The sequence below is a fragment of the Vulpes vulpes genome, chromosome 13 (assembly GCF_048418805.1).
Source record: "Vulpes vulpes isolate BD-2025 chromosome 13, VulVul3, whole genome shotgun sequence".
Classification (NCBI taxonomy): Eukaryota; Metazoa; Chordata; class Mammalia; order Carnivora; family Canidae; genus Vulpes; species Vulpes vulpes.
In genome coordinates this window covers 34,352,541-34,377,821 of record NC_132792.1, presented here as the reverse complement: position 1 = coordinate 34,377,821, position 25,281 = coordinate 34,352,541, and the positions used below count along the sequence as shown (strand labels likewise).

The following is a 25,281-nucleotide window of genomic DNA, read 5'->3' as shown; positions in this document are numbered from 1 at the left end:
CAATAAATAATTGTAAAATAGAACTTCACATTAAGGGATATCATCATGCAATTTCAGGACATCAGGAATTAAGATTCCAGAGAGGTTTCCTGAGAGAGGAAATAAACCACAGCAAAGGACTAGAAACAGGATGACATCAGATTTCTCAACAGCAACACTGATGCTGGAAGGAAATGGAGCATTTGGAAAACAAATTTCTGAACTGATTTATAAAGCCAAACTAACACCAAACGTGAAAAGTATAATGAAAACATTTTCAGAAATGCAATATCTCAAATTTTTTCTATGTACTCTTTCTTAAGGATCTACTAGAGAATGTATTTTACTAAAATAAGTAAGCAAATCTAGGAGACTTGGGATCCAGAACACATGGATGAATGGATCCAACACATCAGATGGAGTGACCAAAGGAAATACTCAGGATGATAGTAAAGACAGATTTTTAAGATGGCTGCTATGAAGCAGGAAACAAGTGCACACAGGAAAAGAATGAAGGGAAAAATTCTAGGGAAAAAAAGGAACTGATAGAGGATCTCAGATTTATGATACACTGAATATTTGGGGGATAAATTGTTAATAAATACACTAAAAATGGTCAAATGAAAATGAAATGGTCAAATGAAAAACAAAGCAGTTATTAACTTCAGCAAAAAACTTAAAAATGTTCAAGAAAGGGGTGCCTGGGTGGCTCAGTCAGTTGGGCAGTTGACTCCTGATTTCAGCTCAGGTCACGATCTCAAGGTCCTGGGATCAAGCCCCGCTTTTGGCTCGGTGCTCAGCATGGAATTTGATTGAAGATTCTCTCTCTCCCTCTGCCTCTCACCCTGCTCATGTACTCTCTCTTTAAAATGAATAAATCTTTAAAAAATAAAATAAAGGGACACCTGGGTGGCTCAGTGGTTCAGCATCTGCCTTCGACTCAGGGTGTGATCCTGGGGTTCCGGGATTGAGTCCCGCATGGGGCTCCCAACATGGGGAGCCTGCTTCTCCCTCTGCCTATGTCTCTGCCTCTCTGTGTCTCTCATGAATAAATAAAATCTTTAAAAATTATAATGTAACCATTTGGGGAAATGAAAGTGAATACTGAATAGCTCTGTGTGTGTATTAGAGGTGGAGGATATATAATAGAGCTAAATACTTGCCTTCTATACTAGAAAATCAGTAGATAATGCTTAAATTGAAAATAATTTAAAATTAAATTTGAGAAATAATATAAACATTTTAAAAGAGACATATATAGGCAAATATCTGAAAAACCAATTAGCAAATTTTAAAGCTTCTGGTAATTGATAATTGAGGATGGGGCTAGGGTGGGATATGAGATAGATTTTTTTAAGTAAACTTTTGACTTGGGACACCTGGGTGTTTCAGCGGTTGAGCATCTGCCTTTGGCTCAGGTTGTGATCCTGGGATCTGGGATCGAGCTCCCCATCGGGCTCCCTGTAGGGAGCCTGCTTCTCCTCCCTATGTCTCTTCCTCTCTCTCTGCATCTCTCCTGAATAAATAAATAAAATCTTAAAAAAAAAAAAAAGTAAATTTTTGACTTTTTAACTAGTCGCTGGGGGTGTTGCCAATGTTCTGCTAATACCGACAATGCTGAAATTAATAATTTTATACATATGTTATTTCATTTATGTGCACATAAGCTGTGGGATAACTTTCTAGAGGTCAGAGGGCAAATGTATTCATACTATTGATAGATAATGTCTAATTGCTCTCCACAGGGTTTGTAGCATCTTATTCTCCCATCAGAATTGTGTGAAAGTGATTATTTTCCTACAGTGTTGTCAAACTTTTGAGTTCTTTTTCAATCTGATGGGTGTCCATCTGTTCTCATTATGAGTCAGATTAAGAATCTTTTAAATGTTCAAGAGCCTTATTAGAATTCTTTTTTTCTGAATGCTGCAATTACATTCTTTGCCCACATTCCAATTTTTTTGTATCTTTTTCTTATTGATTTCCAGGAGTTCTTTACATTTTAGGGAAATTAATCCTTTGTATTGCAATTTTATTTTTCAGTTTGTTGTTTGTCTTTGCTATTATTTTCTGCTAAATTTTTGACTGATATGTAGTCATATTCAGAAATATTTTCTTTGTGGGGCACCTAGGTGGCTCAGTGGCTGAGCCGTCTGCCTTTGGCTCAGGTCGTGATCCTGGGGTCCTGGGATCAAGTTCCACATCAGGCTCCCGGCAAGGAGTCTGCTTCTCCCTTTGCCTGTGTCTCTGTCTTTGTCTGTGTGTCTCTCATGAATAAATAAATAAAGACATATTTTCTTTGATAGATTCTGGATGGTGAATCATGAGTAGCATGATCCTCTACATGCAGAGATTACAAAGTAATTCATCTATGTTTTCTCCTAGAGAAAGTTGAAGGTTTTTAAAAGATTTTTTACATGTAAATCTTTGATCCATTTAGAATTTTTCCACATGTATTGATCCAGTTTCATCTTTTCCAGACTGGCTGCCCAGTTGTCCCAACTCTATTCACTATTTGACTCTCATATTTAAGTATATATATTATTCTGATTTTTAAAAAAGTAAATAAAAAAAGAAGGCAGGGGGCAGAGAAGTCCTCCTGATGGGCTGAAATGAAAAGGGAAAAGAGGAGGTGAGAAGGTCGCATCCTCTTTCCCAGCCTCTGTGTCCCCATATCTCCGTTCAGATGGCCATCGATGTAGCGATATCCGGCCCTGTAACTTGTCAGAAGGCATACTGGGTGCAGTGAGGGGCTCACTACGAGGAGGCTGGCCAAGCTCAGACTCTGGAAGGCCGAGTCGGATTTCAGACCCTGGGAGGGATGATAGTAGGAGCCACTCCAGGAAATTCCCTGTCACAGGATGACTCAGCTCCAGCTGCCTTCCTGCATGAAGACACTTAGAGTTCCAATCCCTGGGAAACAGAATTTGATGAACTCAACTTGGTCCCTTGCCCATCCCTGTCCAAGTCCTAAGGTTAGCTGCCTACCACCACCAAATACATGAGGGTGGGATGGGTCAGTGTCTCCAAAGGAAGAGGTGCTAAGCAACGAAGCCAAACAAACCCCCACAGCGCTGTCCACCATATTTATAAAAATAGTAACAAAAATATCAGCTATTTGTGGACTACTTCTATAGGCTGGGAATCATGGTAGGTATTTTCTCACTTAGCTCTTGTGTGAGGTTGACAGGTGAGGAAACTGGGGCTAAAAGACTTCTCTGACACAGTAAACGACATCACCAGGATGCACACCTGGATGTGTCCACCCCCACCCAGTCTCTGCCTTTAACCCTTAGGAGACTATAACGCCTCTGTCAGCCTCCATGGGCTTCAGACATGGCTGGAAATGATTGTCCTGACACCCAGGGGACTCCCTCACATTCTCGTCAGTTATCCTGATGCCTGTTGCCAGCTCTCACGGTAAGCACCCAGTGACTGCAGCACCTCCAGGAGTAGAGCTTTTTCATTCATTCTTTCCTCACAGCCATCTTTGAACAAGGTCATCTGGGCTGGACTGATGACCCTGTCATGGAACCATCTCTTGCTACATGTGCAGGTCTCCCTTGGACCCTGCACCAATGCCTGGGCTCTCTTGTGCCCCTCAACTTCTCTCTTCCCTTGGGATAGGGTCCTTCTTTACAGGGTCTGTTGTGAGGGGGATTGAGGGGCAGCTCATGTCCCAGTGTGTTACCTACCACACTCTCTAGATCATAGCTGCCCCCTCAATAGGATTCACACATATCTGTGCAAATGCCCCCATCCTTCCACTGGCCCTCGGGCTCCCCTAGCCTGTCTGGATGGCTCAATTACAAGCATCCATAGATGGGATGTGTGGGTGGCTCAGCGGTTGAGCGTCTGCCTTTGGCTCGGGTCCTGATCTCGGGATCTGGGATTGGGTCCCACATGGGGCTCCTTGCGGGGAGCCTGCTTCTCCCTCTGCCTGTGTCTCTGCCTCTCTCCGTGTCTCTTATGAATAAATAAAATATTAAAAAAAAAAGAACCATCCATAGAATCCTCTGACACCCAGTCTACACTGCTTCATCCCTAGCTCCACCGGCCCTAGGCACCCTGTTGTCAAGGGTCTCCTGAGAGATTCTACATGGCGGGTAGTGTGCTGACCCGTTTTTGGCCACATATAACCCTGGAATGTCTTCTCCTTCCTGCTTCCTCCCTTCATGATTCAGGAAACTTGAACACTCTGCCATCTCCAGGGCTGGGCAGCTTTTGCTGAGTGTGGCCTAGAGCTTACCTTCATTTCTGGAAACAGCATGACCAATCAAGCACTAGAAGTACATATTCAGCCTTGCCCAAGGACTGCTCCTCCTAATGTGATCTCTTCGGGATTGAGTGGCTCACTTGTCTTTCCCTCTTGGATGCAGAGTGTTATATGCACCTGTGCCCACGGCTTATCTCAGGGTGGCATAGAAGCTCCCTCTGAACAGCCGTGAAGGTCACCTGCAGCTGGGGGTGGCCACCAGAACTCCTTTTCCTATGTGATCTAGGGGAAAGGAATGCTGGCAGTTCTTATGAGCAGCAGAGAAACTTCTCTCCCCATCTTTGTACCCATGAGGGGACATGGTGACAACCACCAGGGTTCACATGGGTTCTGTGATCATGTGGTGGACTACGAGGCCGTGCACAACATGGTCCCATTACCTCTCCAATCATTGCCTGCCCCACTCTGTCTTCTCAGTGAGGACAGGCCTGGTGGCTGTATTTAGAATGTCACCTGACTCTAGGATAATGGAGTGCTCTTCCCGTGAACTGTTTTTCACCACAGCATTTGAATCTGGAGCACACCACAAAATGAACTTATTAGGCTTGTTTATTTTTCCATCCTTTCCACTAGAATTTAATGTGACAAGGGCAGGCAGGGACTTTGGTCTGTTTTGTCCAGGATGTTTCCCAACATTCTAGAACAGTGTGGGCCCGTACTAGGTGCTCAATAGATACTTGTTAATTAAATGAATGAATGATTTACTCCTAAATGTTTGTGGTGCCTTTAATATGTGTTCACTCATACTATGACACTGCTCCCTTTAAAAGTTGAACTAGGGCAGCCCTGGTGGCTCAGCGGTTTAGTGCCGCCTTTAGCCCAGGGTGTGATCCTGGAGACCCAGGATTGAGTCCCACGTCAGGTTCCCTGCATGGAGCCTGCTTCTCCCTCTGCCTGTGTCTCTGCCTCTCTCTCTACCTGTGTCTTTCACGAATAAATAAATAAAATATTTTAAAAAAATAAAAAAAATAGAAGTTGAACTAATTTCCTCCCCGAATTAGTGACTGACTCCCTTCTGTTGAATAAGATGTGACTTCTAAGGCTAGTCATAAAAAGGACAGCTTTCCCCTGGCTCTCTCTCATAGATCACTCACCCTGGGGGAAGTCAGTGGCCTTAGTGTGAAGACATTCAAGTAGCATGAGAGGACCATGTGGGGAGAAAGTGAGGCCTCTGCTAACCATAGCACCCACCTGCCAGCCATGTGAGAGAGCCACCTTGGAAGCAGGCTCTCTAGGAGATGGCAGCCCCAGCCAGCATCGTGGCCCTAACCTCAGGGGAGGCCTCCTGCTGCCTGCAGCTTATCTCAGGGTCAGAACCTCCCAGCTAACTCACACCTGACTCCATGACCCACAGATACTGTGAGGATAATAAATATTTACTATTGTGCTATCCCCTTTGGTTTGGGGATAATTTGCAGCAATAGAGAACTAACACAACTTCAAGGTCACCCAATGCATTTAAAATATGACTTTGCTTTATAAAAACTCCACTCAGCCTCAACTTGATAAGAAAGCTCTGCTGTATAAAGTGAGGTACATTGACACATAAATGGTGGTTGTGGAGGTCTGCTGGAGAGAGAACAGGCCTGGGGACATAAAATATAAAAAACTGTCAGAGGGTCTCCAATCTAGTGCTTATCCTGGGAAAGTCATTCTAAGGCAGTGAGTGCCCAGGGGAAGCGAGTGTTTGCCAGGAGGTTGGTACCAGCCTGGGGCCTAGCGCAGCCCTGTGCTGGGTGAAGACACCCAGGGCAGGGCCCTTGTCCAAAGTCGGTTTGCCTGGGTGTGGGTGGTGGGGCAGCGCCCAGGGCAGGGGGTGGCGGGTTTAGCAGCGCCCCAGTCCGGACTGCGTGCACAGAGGCTGCAGCCTCTGTCATTGGCTCCTCCCTCCTCTACTTAGAACTCATCACGGGCTTCTTCAGGCTTGATTCTTTTAGTCATATAAATAGATATTTAGTGTCTGTATACTGGAGAAATGATTGAGGAGAGTCTGTGTTGACACCATAGCTACACCTGATGATAACAATAATGTTCACATATCCAAAAAACAAATAATCCAATTAAAAATGGGCAGAAGACATGAACAGATATTTCTCCAAAGAAGACATCCAGATGGCCAAGAGACACATGAAGATTTTCAACATCACTCATCATCAGGGAAATGCAAATCAAAACTACGAGATATCACCTCACACCTGTCAGAATGGCTAAAATCAACAACACAAGAAACAAGTGTGGATGAGGAAATTGAGAAAATCAAAAGCCTCTTGGGCTTTTGGTAGGAATGCAAACTGGTGCAGCCACTGTGGAAAACAGTATGGAACTTCCTCAAAAAGTTAAAAAATAGAACTATCCTATGATCTAGCAATCACTTTATTGGGTATTTACCCAAAGCATACCAAAACACTAATTCAAGGGGATGCATGCACTACCTATGTTTATAGCAGCAGTATTTACAATAGTCAAGATATGGAAGCAGCCCAAGTGTCCATTGATGGACAAAGAAGATGTATATACATATATATGTAAATAACATTATCCAGCCATAAAAAAAAATGAAATCTTGCCATTTGCCACAACATGGATAGAACCAGAAGATATAATGCTAAGTGAAATAAGTTGGTCAGAGAAAAACAAATACCATATGATTCTACTCATGTGTAGAATTTAAGAAACAAAACTAATGAGCATAGGGGAAAAAAGAGAGGCAAACCAAGAAGCAGACTCTTTTTTTAAAATATTTTTAAAGATTTATTTATTTATGATAGACATAGAGAAAAAAGAGAGGCAAACCAAGAAGAAGACTCTTTTTTTAAAATATTTTTTTAAAGATTTATTTATTTATGATAGACATAGAGAGAGAGAGAGAGAGAGAGAGAGAGGCAGAGACACAGGAGGAGGGAGAAGCAGGCTCCATGTCGGGAGCCTGACATGGGACTCGATCCCGGGACTCCGGGATTGCGCCCTGGGCCAAAGGCAGGCGCCAAACCGCTGAGCCACCCAGGGATCCCCAAGAAGCAAACTCTTAACTATAGAGAACAAACTGATGGTTACCAGAGGGGAGGTGGGTGGGGGAATGGGTGAAATAGGTGATGGGGATTAGGGAGTGCATTTGTTGTGATAAGCACTGTATGGAATTGTTGAATCACTATCTTGTACATCTGAACCTAACATAACATTGTATGTTAACCACCTGGAATTAAAATAAAAACTTAAGAAATCATGTTTGCGCCAATAATAGTAAGCATTTATTGAATGTCTGCTCTGGGCCAAGATACTGTACTAGGCACCTGAATGTTAATTCCAATGATCCTCTCAATTAATCATTGGGGTAAGTGTTATAATGTTCATTATATAGATAAGAAAACCAAAGTGCAGCGAGCTCAAGAAACTTGCTTAGGATTGCAGAGAAAGTAGGTAAGGCACAGATTTACACACCAATCTTTTTCCAAAATCCATGTCTTTTCCAGACAATCTCATTGCCTTAGGTCATGATAGGCAGGAAAAAATACCCTGGACAGCTGAAGCTCTTCATACGCAGAGAGAGAATTGAGAACAACTTCAATAAATATAATATAAAGTTAGGTTGGTTAAACACACACATACACACATACACACACGTGATCTGCTTACACAGGATGAGAGCCATCCTTTAAAATAGTCATCCTGGAAGACCCATTACTTCTTCTAAATACCATCTAAAATGCTTGTGATTCCTCTTTGAAAACTGTACTCACAACTAGCTTACATTTCTCTCCAGTCCTGGTTTCTTTTGGTTACAACCAGGTTTGATCAAATAGTGGTGTGTCCTGTCTTGACTACACACCTTGGTCACCAGATTCACTTTCAAATGACTTCAATTGCTGCCAAATCATCAGATCTACTCACAGAAGATTTGAGACCAGGGAGAATTTTTCATAAAATTCTGCAGCAGGCTCTAGGGATAATTTTAAAATATAGTGAGCCATGGGCAGCATTTACTATTTGGAAATGTAAGCTCTGAATAATTTATTAAAACAATAAAGTCAAAATAAAATAATAAATAAAATAAATTATTTGCAGTCGCCCAGCTTGTTACACTAATTCTTCCCTGGCTCTGCCTTCTCTCCCTACACTTTGTTGGCTCACTGTGGATTTCTCAGTTGAGATAGAATTTGGAAGTTCACCTATGAGACTACATCTCACTTGGTACCACAATTGCAAAGGACAAGATTTTATGATAACCTAGTGCCTTGATTCTCCTGTGAGGGCAAAGCTTCTTTCAACATTTACAGGATCACTTCTCATCCAAGGGGCTCTTCATAGGCTTCTGATTTGAATATAGGCAAATTGGTATGGGGGATGGGTGAGAGAAGCATGGGCTGAAAGGAGCAGTGTTGTTATGGGTTTAAGGTTTTCTTAGATTAGGTCAGTGTAAAAGCATAATGGGAAGGGAAGAGGTAAGAGTTAGCCAAGAGAACAGATGATGTGATCAATGTTTGTGGCATTCTCTTTTGTTCTCTTTTGGGTTCCCCTATCCTGGGTTTCAATTATATCTGGGTGACATAAGCCTAGTGTTTTGGAAAATTAGTTTTCCTTGGTGTGTCCCTCACAGTGTCAACCAAGGCCAAGCCCTGATTTTCACTTACTGCCCATGGGAGTTTACATTATCCCTCACACCTGGAATGGAGCCAAGAAACATCTAGTACCAAGGTAGTAAACCAACTCAAGTTGGTCTTAACTTGATGCCGCTGAAACAAAGGACTAGTCAACTGGTTATTGGGATAAAGTGACAGCGTCATTATCAAACAACATTTATTGAGATACCAATAAGCAGATAAAATTTTACTACCTGTGAAGCATTAAGAAATCACTAATGTACTATATATTTTGAATATCTAAACTAGAGGTCTTCAAACTTCAGCACAACTAATTACCTGGAGAACCTCTTCAAAATATACATAACCAACCATTCCTTGAAATTCAAGTGCTAGGTGGGCCTGAGCATCTGCATTTTTAAGGATTCTGAGGTTGACCATGATTCATACTTAGGACTGAGAATCAATGGTCTTTGTGGAATACTGGGAGCCCATGGAGAAGCTCAAGAACTCTGAAAAGACATGATAATTTAAAACAAGAAAATTGGGACACCTGGGTGGCTCAGTGGTTGGGCATCTGCCTTGGCATCATGCCCTGGACCAGAGATTGAGTCCCACATCCGGCTCCCTGCATGGACCCTGCTTTTCCCTCTGCCCATGTCTCTGCTTCTCTCTGTGTGTGTCTCTCATGAGTGAATAAATAAAATATTAAAAAAATAAAACAACAAAATTAATTATCTTTACTATAATCCATTTTATAATACATTATACATTTTCTTTTTTTTAAGAAGGATTTATTTTTTATTATTATTTTAAAAATATTTTTATTTATTTATTCATGAGAAACACACACAGAGAGAGAGAGAGAGAGAGAGCGGCAGAGACATAGGCAGAAGGAGAAGCAGGCTCCATGCAGGGAGCCCGATGTGGGACTTGATCCTGGTACTCCAGTATCACGTCCTGGGCCAAACTGGGAGAACTAACATTTGTTGAGAAGATGAAATGCATTAAGCACATCGCATGCTGTGTCGGTCAAAATGCCATTTTAACCAAAGAGTATTGAATAGAGTGGATGGACGGATTTCAAGTGTGTTGTAAAGTCCAAAAGAAAACAGTGAGGTTAGTAAAAACAGGGAAGCAACTTAGGGCTGGGGTGGCAGGAAGGGGAGGTGGGACAAAAGGAAAGAGGTGTAACCAGAAGCCAGGAATACAGAGAGATAGCCACAATCCTGATTGCTGGGCTGCTGTAGGACTATCATGTACTTGATACTAAGACTGCCAAGGCGGCACTATGTGGCTGGTGATGGGACCTCTAGAAAGTGACATGACACTGGCATAGGGTCAAAAGTAGCCAGAATTGTAGAGCTGTCCAGAGGAAGGTGCAAAGAAGAGTCCCTTCCTCTCTTTTCCTGCCTCCCAATCTCCCAGTTGTGCCTCCCAATTGCAGAGCCTAACTGAATTTAGCTAGCAAGGGAATCCGGGAAGTCTAATTTTCAGACTCCAAGCCCACAGCCTTATAAGTCAAAGTATAAAGGGTGTGAGGGCACCTGGGTGGCTCAGCAGTTGAGCGTCTTCCTTGGGTTCAGAGTGTGATCCCAGGGTCCAGGATCGCGTTCTGCATCAGGCTCCCTGGAAGGAGCCTGCTTCTCCTCTACCGGTGTCTCTGCCTCTCTCTCTCTCTCTCTGTCCCTCATGAATAAATAAAAAAAAATCTTAAATATATATATATATATATATATTATATATGCCTGGAACACAGATAATTCACACTCATTGGTCAATTCACTTAACACTCTACAAAACTGTGAATAAACAGAAGAACCAAAGTTCAAACCAGAGTCTAATACTGGAATCCTTGCTCTTGCAGTTAAGTCTTAAGTCAGTTTACAATAATACTTTGCCCTTAACTTTTTAAAATCTTAACATTACTTAGTACTGGCTGTGCACTGGGGGCTGTGTTATATATTTAGGCTATGCTTATCCTATTTATTTACTTATTTTTTAAAGATTTATTTATTTATTTTAAAGAGAGAGAGAGAACATGAGCAGGGGGAGGGATGGAGGAAGAGGAAAAGGAAGAGAAATCTTAAATTGGACTCTGCAGAGCTCGGAGCCCCATGATGTGGGGTGCAGGGCTCCATCTCAGAACCCTGAGGTCATGACCTGAGCTGAAATCAAGAGTTGGATGCTTAACCAACTGAGTCACCCCGGTGCCCCTGTGTTTATTCTATTTAATTTTTTAAACAGTGTGGTAATGTTGATGAAAAGTTTCCTAGTAAACAATAGAATAAGAAAACTAAGAATAAAGTTTTGAGTTTCGGGCAGCCCCGGTGGCGCAGCGGTTGAGCGCCTCCTGGAGACCCTGAATCGAGTCCCACGTCAGGCTCTCTTCATGGGGCCTGCTTCTCCCTCTGCCTGTGTTTCTGCCTCTCTCTCTCTCTGTGTCTCTATGAATAAATAAATAAAAGTCTTTAAAAAAAAAAAAGCCTTGAGTTTCTTGAGTTGCAAATGTGTGTATATGTATATATACAAATTTTATATTATAGAGATTAAATTCTTTATATATATGTTTATAGGTACATAAATGTATGTACTTATGTATACAGAATTAGGTATATACATAATTGTGCAGATCACATAGGTGAAAAAATACCATAATCAAAGGAAAAGAAAATATTGTCCTAAATTGTTCAGCCTATCATTCTAATCAAATTTAATTCATTTCAGAGCATCCTTATTGAATACATATGTGTGCTCAGCACTGAGCTAGAGATCACGGAGGAAAAATATATATGATAAAGAAAAAACATGTGATAGGGACTCTGTTTTCAAGAAATGTACTGTTTAAGGCAGCCCGGGTGGCTCAGCGGTTTAGCGCTGCCTTCGGCCCAGAGTGTGATCCTGGAGACCGGGGATGGAGTCCCACGTCGGGCTCCCTGCATGGAGCCTGCTTCTCCCTCTGCCTCTCTCTCTCTCTGTCTCTCATGAATAAATAAATAAAATATTTTTAAAAATCTGTTAAAAAAATGTACTGTTTAATTCTGAAATTAAGCCTTAGCTACAGGAACATCATATACAATGAAAACATAAAGGTCAAGGAATGCCTTGGGAAGTCATGGAGGGCTAGGGTTGTCAGGAAGGGAGAGATGAGGCCTGAGGGGGCAGTGAAGGCAGTATGGGCATGGAGAAGTAGAACCTTCCATGTTAGGGAAGAGCATGAGTAAAGGCTCAGAGGGAGGGCATGAAACCACTGTGTTGATGACAGCAGAGGGACTGCGGATATTAGTGAAAGAAGGAATATTAGTTGGACAGTGGGGCTGAGTATTAGTTGTCCTTCTCAGTACTCTTCCTCCCTTTACTAGAGTGATGGGTTCAGCTGGGCACATGGCTAGCCTTCCTGGCAGCGAGGTGCTATGGGGCAAGTAGATTCTGGCTCACAGAATATCAGCAGCAGTGATGTGTGAAACGTCCAGGTCATGTTCCTGAAAGGAAATGGGTTTGTTTTCTATTTCCCTTTTCCTGCAGGCCCGAGTGTGGATGTGCTGTTGCTCCATTTTGGACAGGGTGGATAAGGACAGCACCCTAAGGTTCGCAGATATAATCCAGAGGGAGTCCAGCCTCCCTGCCCTGGAGCGCCTGCAGCGGGTGAGGAACGAGAGGGAGGCTCCACCTGAGAGCACAGGGGAGTCCTGCTCCCCGCACCCACAGCGCCGAGGCCGGCTTCTGCCATTTGTCCCTCTGAGGCAGCAGCAGTTCCTCCCAACGCGACCTTACCTTGTCCACACATTTGCGTAATGGCTACGGATTATCTTCTGGGAAGACATTTTAAAGAACTGGTATAGCAGCGAGAGGAGCGATTTTCTCTCCATATGTTCGACAGGGACGCCCGAGATTCTGGCCAACCGTGTTCTGAAGGAATATGGGGTTTGCTGCAAATGCAGAAAGCTGCTGTAAGATCTTACAGTTGGTGTGGGGGAGGTATTAAAAAACACTAATATTTCTGGAATGGAAGCTTTAACTGAATGCAAAAAAGATATCATAACCTAAAACAAATTGCCTTTGAAATCAAATACATCTTGTGCAGACAACCAGCCCAGCCCGGGCTTTTTGGTCGACTCTTTTCAAAAGAATCCCCACTGAAGGGTGAGTTGTTGCACTGGCTCTGAATCTGCGGCGTCTTTCTCTTCCCTGGTACGGCAGTAGGCAAAGATCTTAGAAGCAGAGCTGGGGAGGAGGTACACTTGAAAGTCTTCGGGCTCCTTCAGGATCTTTCAGGATTCTCTCATGTTGCAAGGTTAAGTACCATTTAAAAAAAATTGAGATGAAAAAAACGTAACAAAAAACTAACCATTTTAAAGTGAATAACTCAATGGCATCTATATATTCACTATGTTGTGCAACGACGTGGTTCCAACACATTTTCATCATCCCAAAAGGAAACCCCGTAGCTGGTAAGCAGTTAGTCCTCATTCTCCCCTCTTCCCACCCCTGGCAACCACCAATCTGCTTTCTACCTCCATGGAAGTATCTTTTCTGAAATGTTTCACATACATGGAACCATACAATACATGACCTTTGGCATCTGGCTCCTTCCATTCAGCATAATGTTTCTGAGTTTCATCCACGTTGTAGCATCTGCCAGGGCTTCTTTCCTTTTCATGGCTGCATCATATTCCATTAAATGTATATGCCATAATTTGTTTACTCATTCATCTGCTGGAGGTCATTTGGGTTGTTTCTGCCTTTGCCTATTGTAAGTGGTATTGCTATGAACAAGTATGTACGAGCACTTGCTTGCATACAATTTTAATGAATTTTAATAAATTGCCATTTTAATGAATTTAAAATTCAGGACTCAGGTATGGGGTAATTAGGAGCATCTTTCAGATGCCCAATTTCTCCTTGTTCTTCAGGATGTTGGAGGAGCAGCCTGCCCTGAAGGGGCTGCCACGCTACCCTAGTCCAGTTCTGTGTAGCAGGGTGGCTCTGAGTATTTACAAGTCTGGTGGAGTCATGGACCCTGACATCTCCTTTCACTGCTGCTACTTCCTTTCTTTCAAAGTCCAGGCAGGCCCACTAATGAGTAAGCCTGAGGCCTCATCTCCCTTCTCCACGGTGTGCCATCTGCCAGGTGTTGCCAATAGCCCTCACCCATTCTGAAAGATGCCTTCCTGGCTCCATCAGAGAAACAGAACTTTCCAGGTTAGACCAGAAGGGGCCCCAGGTCTCCTGATGAGAAACAGAGGATAACCAGGAAAGGGACCAGTTCTGTAATTGTAGTAATAGCTGTTATTTATTGAGCATTGAGCATTTGATCCGTTCAACAGCCCTACAAGGCAGCCGCCAGCACCCATATCTCAGAGAGGAGGAAGTGGAAGCTAACGCAGGTACGATGGAGGCCTATGGGAAAGCAGGCGCCTCTCAGAGATGCTGTGGGTTTGGCTCCACACGGCTACAATGAAGCCAATCTCACATAAAGAGAGTCCAATGAATTTTTTTGGTTTGCCAGTGCATATAAAAGTTATGCTTACACGACACTGTGGCCTATTAAGTGTGCAATAGCATTTCTGTCCAAAAAATATGGTCTGTGCCTTAAATTAAGTGCTTAATTGAAAAATGTTTTATTGTTAAAAAATGCTAACCGCACCTGGGCTTTTAGCAAGCTGTAATCGCGGGTCATAGCTCGACATAACAAAGATGACAATGATGAAGTTTGAAATCTTGTAAGGATTCTCAAAAATGTGACCTGGCGAACACAGTGAACAAGCCCAGTTGGGGAAATGGCACCACGGACTTGCCGGATGCGGGGTCTTCGTAAGCGCCAGTGTCTGTGAAGTGCAATAGAGCTAAACAGTAAAATGAGGGGTGCCTGTTGTGGACACTCGCTGAAGTTTTCTGGGCTGGGGAGTGGTGAGGTCAGGAATCAAGTTGGGGCCGGGTGACTCCGGGTTGGGACTCTTTATCCCAACTTCCTCGAGGACTTCCTGCTGGGCGGGCCAGGGGGAAAAGGTTGTGAGTGGAAATGGGTTCTGGGGTCCCCGCTGCAGGGCAGGGCTCGGCAGGAGGCAGGGAGCGGTGCAGCGGGGAGCAGACCCCCGCCCGGGAGCCGGGGACCACTGGGGCTGCGGGCTCCTCGGTCCCCACCACCTGACACAACGCCTGGCCTGCGCTCCACTCCCAGGAAACGTTTAAGGGGACGGATTCACACACGTGTATATGTCATCACAGCGACTCCGGGGCGCGGACCCCGCCTGGCCTCACCTCGGGCAGTGGCCAGCGTGTATGTCCTTATTCGGGTCCTCGGGCCAACTTGTTAGGGCCGCCGATGGGGTCTGTCGGTTCCCTGGGGCTGCTGTAATAAATCGCCGCAAACTTGGTGACTTAGAACAACACTAATTACTTCTCTCCTGGTTCTAGAGGCCAGAAATTTGAAATAGGTGTCTGAAGGCTCTGGGGAGGATCCTTCTTTGCCACTTCTGGCTTCTGGTGGCCCCAGCCGTCCCCTGACTCAAAAATCCAGAAGACCCGTCTCTGCCCCGTCTTCACACAGCCTCCTTCTCGGACTCCCACGCCCCTCTGCCTTTCTCTTACAAGAGAATCTGTTAGTGGATCTAGGGCCTACCTGGATCATCAAGATGATCTCATCTCAAGATCCTAAATTTAATTATACCCCAAAAGACCCCTTTTCACACAATGTCATATTCACAGGTTCTGGGGATTAGGGCGTGGGCACATCTTTTAGGGGGCACCATTCAACCTACTACCAAGAACCTGAAGGCCCGACGGAGATAAAGAGAAACCCCTGGTTCCAGGGTGGCTGAAGTTCTTCCTCTAGGTTGTCATGCCACCAGTTGCTGCTGGACCCCTGCAAACACAGGTAGACTGTAAACCTGGGAAGCAATCACAGGGCACCCCAGAAATTAAGAGAAGGAAGTTCAGGTTTTCTGGGCTGCTCGCTGGATCCTCACAGGAGTGGTCTGGCTGAGCAAGGCCACGATGAGCTGTCTTGACTCATTTTATCAGCTCAGTAGAAATTCCTTGATAAGCCTGGAGGTAGGAGGTAGCAAAGCTTCTCTAGGGAACAAGGAGCAGCAGATAGAGAGCTGGACAGGGGATTTATAAGGCTGGGGGCTTAATTTCCCCTCACCTCCTTCTGTTTGGCCACTCTGAAGCCATATTTTCCTTTCTCTTCTCCCAGTATCAGCTTTGTTCTTCAGCAGAGTCTTCAGCACCTGGACCACTGACTGACCCATGGGCCTCTGGCTTCTGAGACCCAGACTATGGTCCTGGGAACGTGTGATGGTTTTCATGTGTCAGTTTATGCCAACATCTGCTAAGGTGATTAGGTATTTGGTCAAACATTGTTGTAGATGCGTCCATAGGGATGTTTTTAGATGAACTTTATACTTATGATCAGTGGACTTTTGAATAAAGCAGATTGTTCTTCATATGTAGGTGGGCCTCATGCAGTCAGATGGAGGCCTGAAGAAAACAAAAGGCTGAGCCCCCTGAGCAAGAATATATTCTGTGGCAGATGGCCTTTGGACTTGAACCACAACATTGACTCACCCCTTATGTCTCCAGCCTGCTGGCCCATCCTGCAGATTCTGGACTTGCCAAGTATCCATTATCATGTGAGCTAATTTCTTAAAATAAATCTCTTTCTATATATATGCACATGCTATTGGTTCTGTTTCTCTAGAAATTCCTGACTAATACAGAGTGGCCTCCACTTTCCCAGCCGGGACAGCAGCCTTCTCAAGGGTGGGGGCAGGGTCTTTTCTATGCCCTGGGCTCAGCCCCAGGCTTCTTCTCACTCCCCATGGTCTCCCTCCAGGCCCTGAATTTTCTAGCTCAGAGAAAAGCTGGCTTTTAGCATCTATCTGAATAGCCCAAAGTGGGTCTGTACTAGAGTTCTCTTTGTTTCAAATTGCTGATTATAAGGTTACCCCAGGGATGCCTGGGTGGCTCAGGGGTAGAGTGTCTGCCTTTGGCCCAGGGCATGGTCCTGGCGTCCCGGGATTGAGTCCCACGTCAGGCTCCCTGCATGGAGCCTGCTTCTCCCTCTGCCTATGTCTCTTTGTGTGTGTGTGTGTGTGTGTGTGTGTGTGTGTGTGTGTGTGTGTGTGATGAATAAATAAAATTAAAAAAAAAAAAAAGGTTACCCCAGCCAGGGGCCATCTCATCCACCAGTTCAGTAGGGTTCACGGAGAGGAAATATTTGAGTCTGAGGAATGTCAGGAACAGAATAAGAGTCCTGGTCTAGCTGGGGGCCCAGAAGGGTCTCCCAGGCTGAGTTGAGCTGAGAAGGGCAGCACCCATGCAAGAGTATAGGGACTATGATCTAGGTGGCAAGCTAATCAAGTTTTCCCTGGTCAGTTAATGAGTTAAGTAAAATCTTTGAAGGTGATCATTTTATATCCATTTGAGAATCATGATTTTTACCTTTTTAATTGTTTAAAAAGATTATCCTTTCACAGAGTCCAAACTCTCCCAACTCTCCCCCAAATGAGATGACATCATAACAAATCTATTAACATGTGTTAATATTATATTATAGTGCTTTGATATGTACACAGAATGGGACTAAACCCTATAAACAAGTAGGAACATTTTCAAAATTTCCTTTCCTTTTTTTTTATTATGCATGGGTTTATTGACATACGCTAAATTTAAAAATCAAATTAAGAAGATCAGCATACTCTCTCTTTTTAAAAAAGATTTTATTTATTTATTTGAGAGAGAAAGAGAGCACATGAGTAGCGGGGAGGGGCAGATGGAGAGGGAGAAGCAGGCTCTCTGCTGAGCAGGGAGTCTGATTGGGGCTTGATCCCAAGATTCCTGGATCATGACCTGAGCTGAAGGCAAACTCTTAACCGACTGAGCCACCCAGGTGCCCCAGAAAATATCAATACTCTTGATACAAGAAAGGAATATCGGGATCCCTGGGTGGCTCAGTGGTTTAGCGCCTGCCTTCTGCCCAGGGCGTGATCCTGGAGACCCAGGATCGAGTCCCACGTTGGGCTCCCTGCATGGAGCCTGCTTCTCCCTCTGCCTGTGTCTCTGCCTCTCTCTCTCTGTGTCTCTCATGAATAAATAAATGAAATCTTAAAAAAAAAAAAAAAAGAAAGGAAAACGACATTGCATCATCTTGTCAGAAAATACGGTATGCTTTCCTATTTGTTGATGTGTTCTGCTGTGTCTTTCTGGAATGTTTTGTTTGTTTACTTATTGAGATATAATTGACATATAACATTATATTAGTTTCAGGTGTACAATGTAATGATTCGATATTTGTATTCGTTGTAAAACGATCACTGCAGTAAACCTCGTAACAGCTATCACTGGGCAGAGTTACAGAATTTTTTTTCTTGTAAGGAGAACTTTTAAGATCAGCTCTCTTAGTAACCTTCAATACGCAATACAGGGTTGTTAACTAGAGTCACCATGCTGGACTCCTCCCCATCTTTATATTCAAGATGGAATATTTAGGACTAACCATGTGCATCATACATTTGGCTTACACTTGGCTTTTTCCCTTCATTCAGTCTATCTCGGTGGTTCTCAACCTTGATGTTTATAAGAACTGTCCAGAATGTTGTTCCTAGGACTGTGAACACTGTTTATGAAAACGATTTAAAGGGCTTACTGTATTTTAAGAAATGCCTATGATAATAATGACAGTTTAAGGATTTCTGTCTTTTATGAATCTGAAGCTACCAGACCATCTCCTGCTCCCCATAAAATATGACTGCACCATAACTACGTTCAGCGTCAAGGTGTCCGGGCTTCTTATTCTCTCAGGTGCTTTTGTTTTATTTTATTTTAATATTTTGTTTCTTTATTCATGAGAGACACATAGAGAGAGAGGCAGAGACCCAGGCAGAGAGAGGAGCAGGGTCCCTGCAGGGAGCTAATGTGGGACTCGATCCCAGGACTCCAGAATCATGACCTGAGCCCAAGGCAGACACTCAACCACTGAGCCACCCAGGCATCCCTCTCAGGTGCTTTAATTTTGTATTGCACTTCCCTAGGAAGGCAAATCTCAGGTGACTAAGGTGCTAACTTCAAAAAATAATTATTTTTGAGGTAAAACTCACATAACATAAATTTTTAGTCATTTTAAAAATGTACATTTATAGTGTAACGCCACTACCACCTCTATGAAGTTCCCAAACATGTTCATCCCCCCCTAAAGGAACCCTGTACTCATTAGTGGCTGCTCCCCATTTCCCTCCCCCTCCAGCCCCTGGCAACCACCAACCTGCTTATATCTCTGTGCATTTACTTATTCTGGATATTACATATAAATGGGATCCTACTATTTATGACTCAACAGTTCCACTCCTAGATATATACTTGAAAGAACCAAAAACAGATATTCAAACAGGTATTTGTACACAAATGTTCACAGCAGCTAGACCCTAGGCACTCGCTTCCAGCTTCCTTGTGGTTCTATAGGTAAACGTCTCTTCATCTGAGCAAAAGCAAAAGTGAGGACAGGAGCAGGAGAAAGACAAAAGCTGTACCCAGTAACCCCCATTGGGGCTCTGCTTCTCGAGCAAGACAACCCATGGTGATTGGCAACTGCTACCCACCAGGGGTTCTGGACAATGATGAATCAAACCTACCCAGAAAAGAGCTGCTTGGCAGACACGGTCAGGTAGTTCACCAAATTCCCAGGAAGCTGGGATTGCCTACCATGGAAGCTTCAGAAAGAATAATCCAGAGTCCCTCCTGCTTAAAGATGTGTTGCCTGGAAGCCTGTTATATAAGTGAGCTGGATTTCCAGCCTATGGGGAAAACGTGCAGGAGAGCCTGCCTCAGGGCAGGGCATGGCCCTTGACCGTCATCATGGTCACTGCCAGCTCAGAGCCTGAGGCTGGCAGGCCCATTGGTAGGGCAGGCCTCTTTCTAACTGTGTTCCCTCCCAACAGTGGAGCAGTTTTATTCTAGCCCTGGGGCCCCAGGGGCTTGGTTGGTGTGACAATCTCTGGTTTGCAAAGGAAGAAACTAAAACTGTGGCCTTTTCCAGTGTTTTCTTCCCTGCTCTCACTTCTGGCAATTATTATAAAGTGCACTCATTATCCTTACAATGGCTTGGAGATTAAAGCTTAATTTGGCCTGTTATTTCGGTAGCTTTGCCTAATAGCATTTGTACCTGTACCAGCCCCGCTAGGCTGTGAAGTCAACACCTCCTTAAATCACCAGAGGATGGAGTTTTGTTCTCATCCTGGCTCCTATTGGTTTGGCCATAGGCAGTCTTCATAACATTTTAATGGGTCACCAGGGTTTTCTGCTGGGATATCTGTCTCTGTAATAGGCAAAATGAGACTCTCCTAAAAGGAAGGCTGGCCCGTAGGAAAAATGGTCAGGTTTGACTTCTCCCAAACATGTTTGCCCCCTCCGAAGGAACCCTGCAATCTTTGAATAGAACGCACTCTGCTGATAGCGAGCGGGAGGGAAGCAGACAGATCTGGGTTCAAATTGTGGCTCTGCCAGAGTCCCATGTGTCATTTTTTAAAAAGATTTTATTCATTTATTCATGAGAGACAGAGAGAGAGAGAGAGGCAGAGACACAGGCAGAGGGAGAAGAAGGCTCCGTGCAGGGAGCCGGATGTGGGATTCAATCCCGGGGCTTCAGGATCACACCCCAGGCCGAAGGCAACACTAAACCGCTGAACCACCAGGGCTGCCCCCGCGTGTCATTTGGCTTTTTACTTATTGAGATATAATTGACATATAACATTATATTAGTTTCAGGTGTACAAGTCCTTGAGTCTCCCAGAACCTCAACGTGCCCAGCTGTGAAGGGGGGTGACAGCACTGGAGTTGTTGGATAATTGAAGAAAATTATTTATGGAAGTGCCTGACAAATAATCGGAGCTCTCTGAGTTGGCCAAAAAGGATCAGGGGGGACTATTCGGGGGACTTTTTAGTCTTGCAAGCTGTGGCTTATGTAATGCTCGATATAATAGAGCTCTCCTGACCTCAACATGGCAGTGGCCTGGGGTTCTCACCAGCAAAACTGGCCCCTCCGCTCAACCTCATATGTGTCTTATTTAATTATTTTGGGGCTTAGCTAAGTTAAGGCAGCATGTTTAGGTCCATAATTTCTGGCGAGGGGGGGAGCAAGGTCTAGAGAAGCCAGTGGAAGGGTAGAGTAGGTGAAGAACAATCTAGTTTTTGCTATACTACATTCAAAGCTTTTTTTTTTTTCTTTAGAGAGTAAGAGAGGGAGGGAGGGGGAACAGGAGAGGGACAGAAGGAGAGAGAATGAGAGAGAGAATATCTTAAGGAGACTCTACACCCAGCATGGAGCCCAATGGGGGGCTCATCTCACACCCCTGAGATCATGACCCAAGCTCATGACTGAGCCACCCAGGTGCCCTCAAAGCTCTTTTGGTTTTATGAGTCACCTAGATTTTCTCTGTACCCGTCACCCGACAAATGTTAACTAAGTACCTGTTCTGTGACTGGCTGATACTCTAGTCCCTTCTTACAGCTGTTCCCACCTCCTTTCTGCCTGCTCTTAGGAAGGTCACTATAAAATAATTCCCTGCTTTCTCCCAAAGAAGGGTCAAGGGAAGGCGAGGCAGCCGAGGGCGATGGACAAAAAGGGCGTCTGAGAGCAGTAGAGAGAGTTCAGTAAGGACTCCGGGCGGCCCGAGGCACCCCCCTCCCGCCGCCCTGCGCCCCCAGCGCGCCCTGCCCTGCTGGGTCTGCGGACCAGGCGGGGGTGCAGGGGACGCCTGCGCCAGAATGTCCCACGGGATTGGAAAATTGCACGCTTGCGCACGAGTGTGTGAATATCTCTCCATCCTACGATCGAAGAAGTGCTCCCATCTACCCGCGTGCGCTCAGGCTTCCTTTCTGCAAGCCAACCCTGCCTAGGTCGGTCGGGCTCTGGCTCTGGCTCCAGGGACTGGGCAGGTGCGGCCCCGCCAGGAAGAGACAGCCCCCGGGCGTGTGGGAGGTGGAGGAGAGCACACCTCGGGAGAGAGGGCGCCCCTGCCTTCCTGCCTGGCTTGTTTATTGTTGCAGCTGATGGAGGTGACATGCATGCGACGTCCTGGCAGTCCTGGCGCCGCAGAGACCCTGCTTGCCCCATTGCCCTCTTCTTTCTCTTCAGCATCCTTCTCCCTCAGCTCCCCAACTGCCCACGACAAACCCCAACCGACAAACCCCAACCTCCAGCAGCACCCCCCTAGCCCCACCCTGCAGAAAAGTGTTGCTAATATCTTCTGGGTAATTTGTTTAATTAAAGCTAAAAACATATGTTGGTTCCTGGTATTTGTGGAGAAATGAGTAGAAAATAGGAGGTCCAGTAATTTAGTTACCCATAGCCAGATCTGTAAGTTCTCCTGATTTCTCGCATTGTTTGTTAGCCAAAGAAAGAAGCGAAATGGAGAAGTGTGGCTAGAGTTTTAGTTGTGTTCAGTAGCACACAAGCAACCCCAAAGTTGGGGATTCATTATGGTGCACAAGGTTAAGCAAAATGCATTAGGTATCTTTTTATATGTTGGATCCCTACTTGATTAAAATGGCTATTTAATTCATATTTTTTAAATTTATATTTTTGGCAACTTTTTTTTTCTTTTTTCTTTTTCTTCTTCTTCTTTTTTTTTTTTTTTACAACTTAATAAGACCCCCTGTCCAGGTGCACCGGCTCCCAGAAAACAAGCCTCCAAGACTCTGAAGGTGAGTTCTGCTGTGACACTGGTTATTTTCCTGGTATCATTTGAAGGAAAGGAATTGGGGGTCTAGTTGAATAAAGTATTTACTATTGTAATATGTTTAATATTCATCTGTGTCTTCAATATTCCAGGGAAATCACTGTGTGATACAAAACAATATGCCCAGTGTGATCCTCTTCCCCTGCCCCCAAGAGAACTTGGAATCTACCCATTTTTAAATTTTTGCATGTCCACCAAACCGACTTGATAGTTTTTTTTTTTAATTTCAAGGATTGACTTTTTAAATGATATGATACAGTTGTAGGACCATACTGTATTTATAAATACATGTCTTAAAGGCTTCCTTCATTTCCTCATTAAACGTATGATGAGTGCTTGCTGTATGCAAGTACTGCTGTTGGCGCAAGAGGCACAAAGTTGTACCACTCTGGGTGATTCACGTTCCCATTCCCTCTTCATTAGCCAATCTACCTCCTGGTAACAACTTACACCTTGATATTCAGAGATACCAGATGGAGAAAGAGCCCTGGACACTCTGTGGTTTCATGCAGCAACTTGTCACCCTCATGGAAACATACCATCTTCTCTCTGATGGGTCCAGCAAAACCTGGTATGTTCCTTATTGACTAGCCCAGCTTGGGTCACATGACCACGCCTAAGCCAATTTCTGTAGTTGAGGGTTATGGGTCTGATTGGACAGCCTGGTTAAATATCTGCTTGTGTAGGTAAGGAGGTCAGTTCCTCACAACCCCATGGCTTCCCAAAAGGGTAGTTTCCCCAAAACAAGATAGGTAGGGTGGGCCAGATAGCCAGTGATGGGCCATTGGCTACTCTAACAGTTCAACCATCCCTCATAACTACCAGAACTAGATTATCTAATGGCCTTCTCAACATCCACACTTGGATGTCTCGTATGCACCTCTAAGTTTCCACAGTGAGAACCATTCAGTAGCATATGTGCCAAAGGACTCACCATCCTTCCACATAGATTTACACCTTTCCTGGTGTACCTCATTTTGGTGAAGCATATTACAATCTACCCAACCACCCAAGTCAGGATTTGGCCTGGTTTTTTTTTTAACTTCCAAGTCTCACCACTCCCAGCTTCATGGTTAACCTGTTACCAGGTCTAAAATATTTCTTATCTCTGTCCTTCTCTAGCCCTACTGCTATCTCTTTGGTGCAGGTCATCATCATCTTACCCAGAGGCTCTCCTAACTGGCTTTTTCCTCTCCAGCCTTGCTCCTCTCCAATTCAGGTTCATCTTTCCAGGACTAATTCTGATCATATCATTCATATGTCTAAATTACTCAATGACTATCCCATGCTTTCAGGGTCAAATGCAAGCTTTTAAAACTCAGCACAAAACAAAACAAAACAAACAAAACAAAACAAAACCTTGGCACACAGAGCTTTATGTTTCATACAAAACCCCCTCACCTGGCTTGGGGACTGTTCTTCTGGCTCACAGCCCCCGTGCTACATGGATAACCCTGGTACATCTGTTTGCTCGCCTTCCTTTCTTCCTAAGCTGGAGCTCTTTAAAAGAGCCAGGATCTTGTAGTTTGGCTTGCTCGACACTCATTGCAAACCCTTCATAGCATATTTTCCTGTTTGAGTTGGAAAGCTAAAAATTGCATTTACAGGACTCCCTGGCAGCTGGGATGTAGGAACGTAATAGAAGTTCCATCGAGCAGATATACCTGTATGAGACTTTAAATAGAAGCAAAGAATGAAGATTCATCTTCTGGCAACCTTGGTGGTGTATCTGATCCTTTGGGGGCAGGTACAGTAGAGTTTCTAGGATCCAGCCCCCAGCATGGGGTAGCTGTGGTTATGGTGTTTCCACTAGAACATTGCCTTGGTGTAGTTGGCCTTAGTCTGCAGTTTTCAGCTACATCGTTGCTGCCTATATAGACACCAAGCCTGGCCCTGGCCCTTCCAAAGATTCTGCAAGCTACTCAATAAATAAATAAAATAAAACTCTTTCTGCTTAAAGTAGTTATGCTATTGTTGGCAGTTAAGCACCCTGATTAGTAGAGATACTATCTAAGGCCTATTTGTATTGGGATTGTCTAGCACTGTGCCCGGCCCAAGAGAAATACCACATGCCTATTATTGATTGGATGTTTGAATGGCTACTTTTCTCTGTTCCTGGAGCACTCACTGTATGACAGGAGAGCATACTTGAAAACAAATATTTCAAGGCAACAAGTTATAATACAGTTACAAAGGTTAGGAAAATGCTAAGAGGGGGGCATTAGGACCACCTCAAGGAAGGTAATACTTGAGATGGGCCTTATGAATAAGTAGCAAGTCATTGGCTAGACAGACAAAGGTTAGCAGTTGTGGTACTTTCTAGACCTCAGATATCAAACTACGTCATTTATATACATTATCTCACTTAATCCTGGCTGTTGATATTACTCTCATTTTAGAGGCTGACTTGCCCAAGGCTATAGGGTTGCAAGGGACAGAACTCACATTCAAATTGAGATATCTCTGACAAACATGCTAGAGTTTAGACTTTATCCTCCAATTAATAAGGACCAATGAAGGTTAGGCAATAATAGAATTAGATGGTGTTGCAAGAGGATGGGAGATGGGGAGCTTGACTAGTTAGGAGCCCAGAAGAGAGATAATAGCCACAAGTCAGGAATAGTGAGAACGGGGAAGACTGGATATATCTGAGAAATATTTTAGAGGCTCCATAGACAAACTTGGAGACCACTGCCATGTTGCAGAGAGAGGAGGC

The 25,281-nt window shown here is 44.3% G+C and overlaps 1 long non-coding RNA gene across 3 annotated transcripts in view; it reads right to left on the bottom strand.

Annotated features, from left to right (window-relative positions):
* LOC112916972 (uncharacterized) overlaps positions 1-25,281 on the bottom strand; it is a 133,016-nt gene that overhangs the window by 49,107 nt on the left and 58,628 nt on the right. Inside the window, exon 3 of one of the 3 annotated variants that reach the window (XR_011996557.1) lies at positions 12,604-12,758. The exons of the other annotated variants lie outside the window; for them this stretch is intronic. This is a non-coding gene — a long non-coding RNA (uncharacterized lncRNA). The remainder of the gene's footprint in view (positions 1-12,603; positions 12,759-25,281) is intronic. 3 annotated transcript variants of the gene reach the window in all.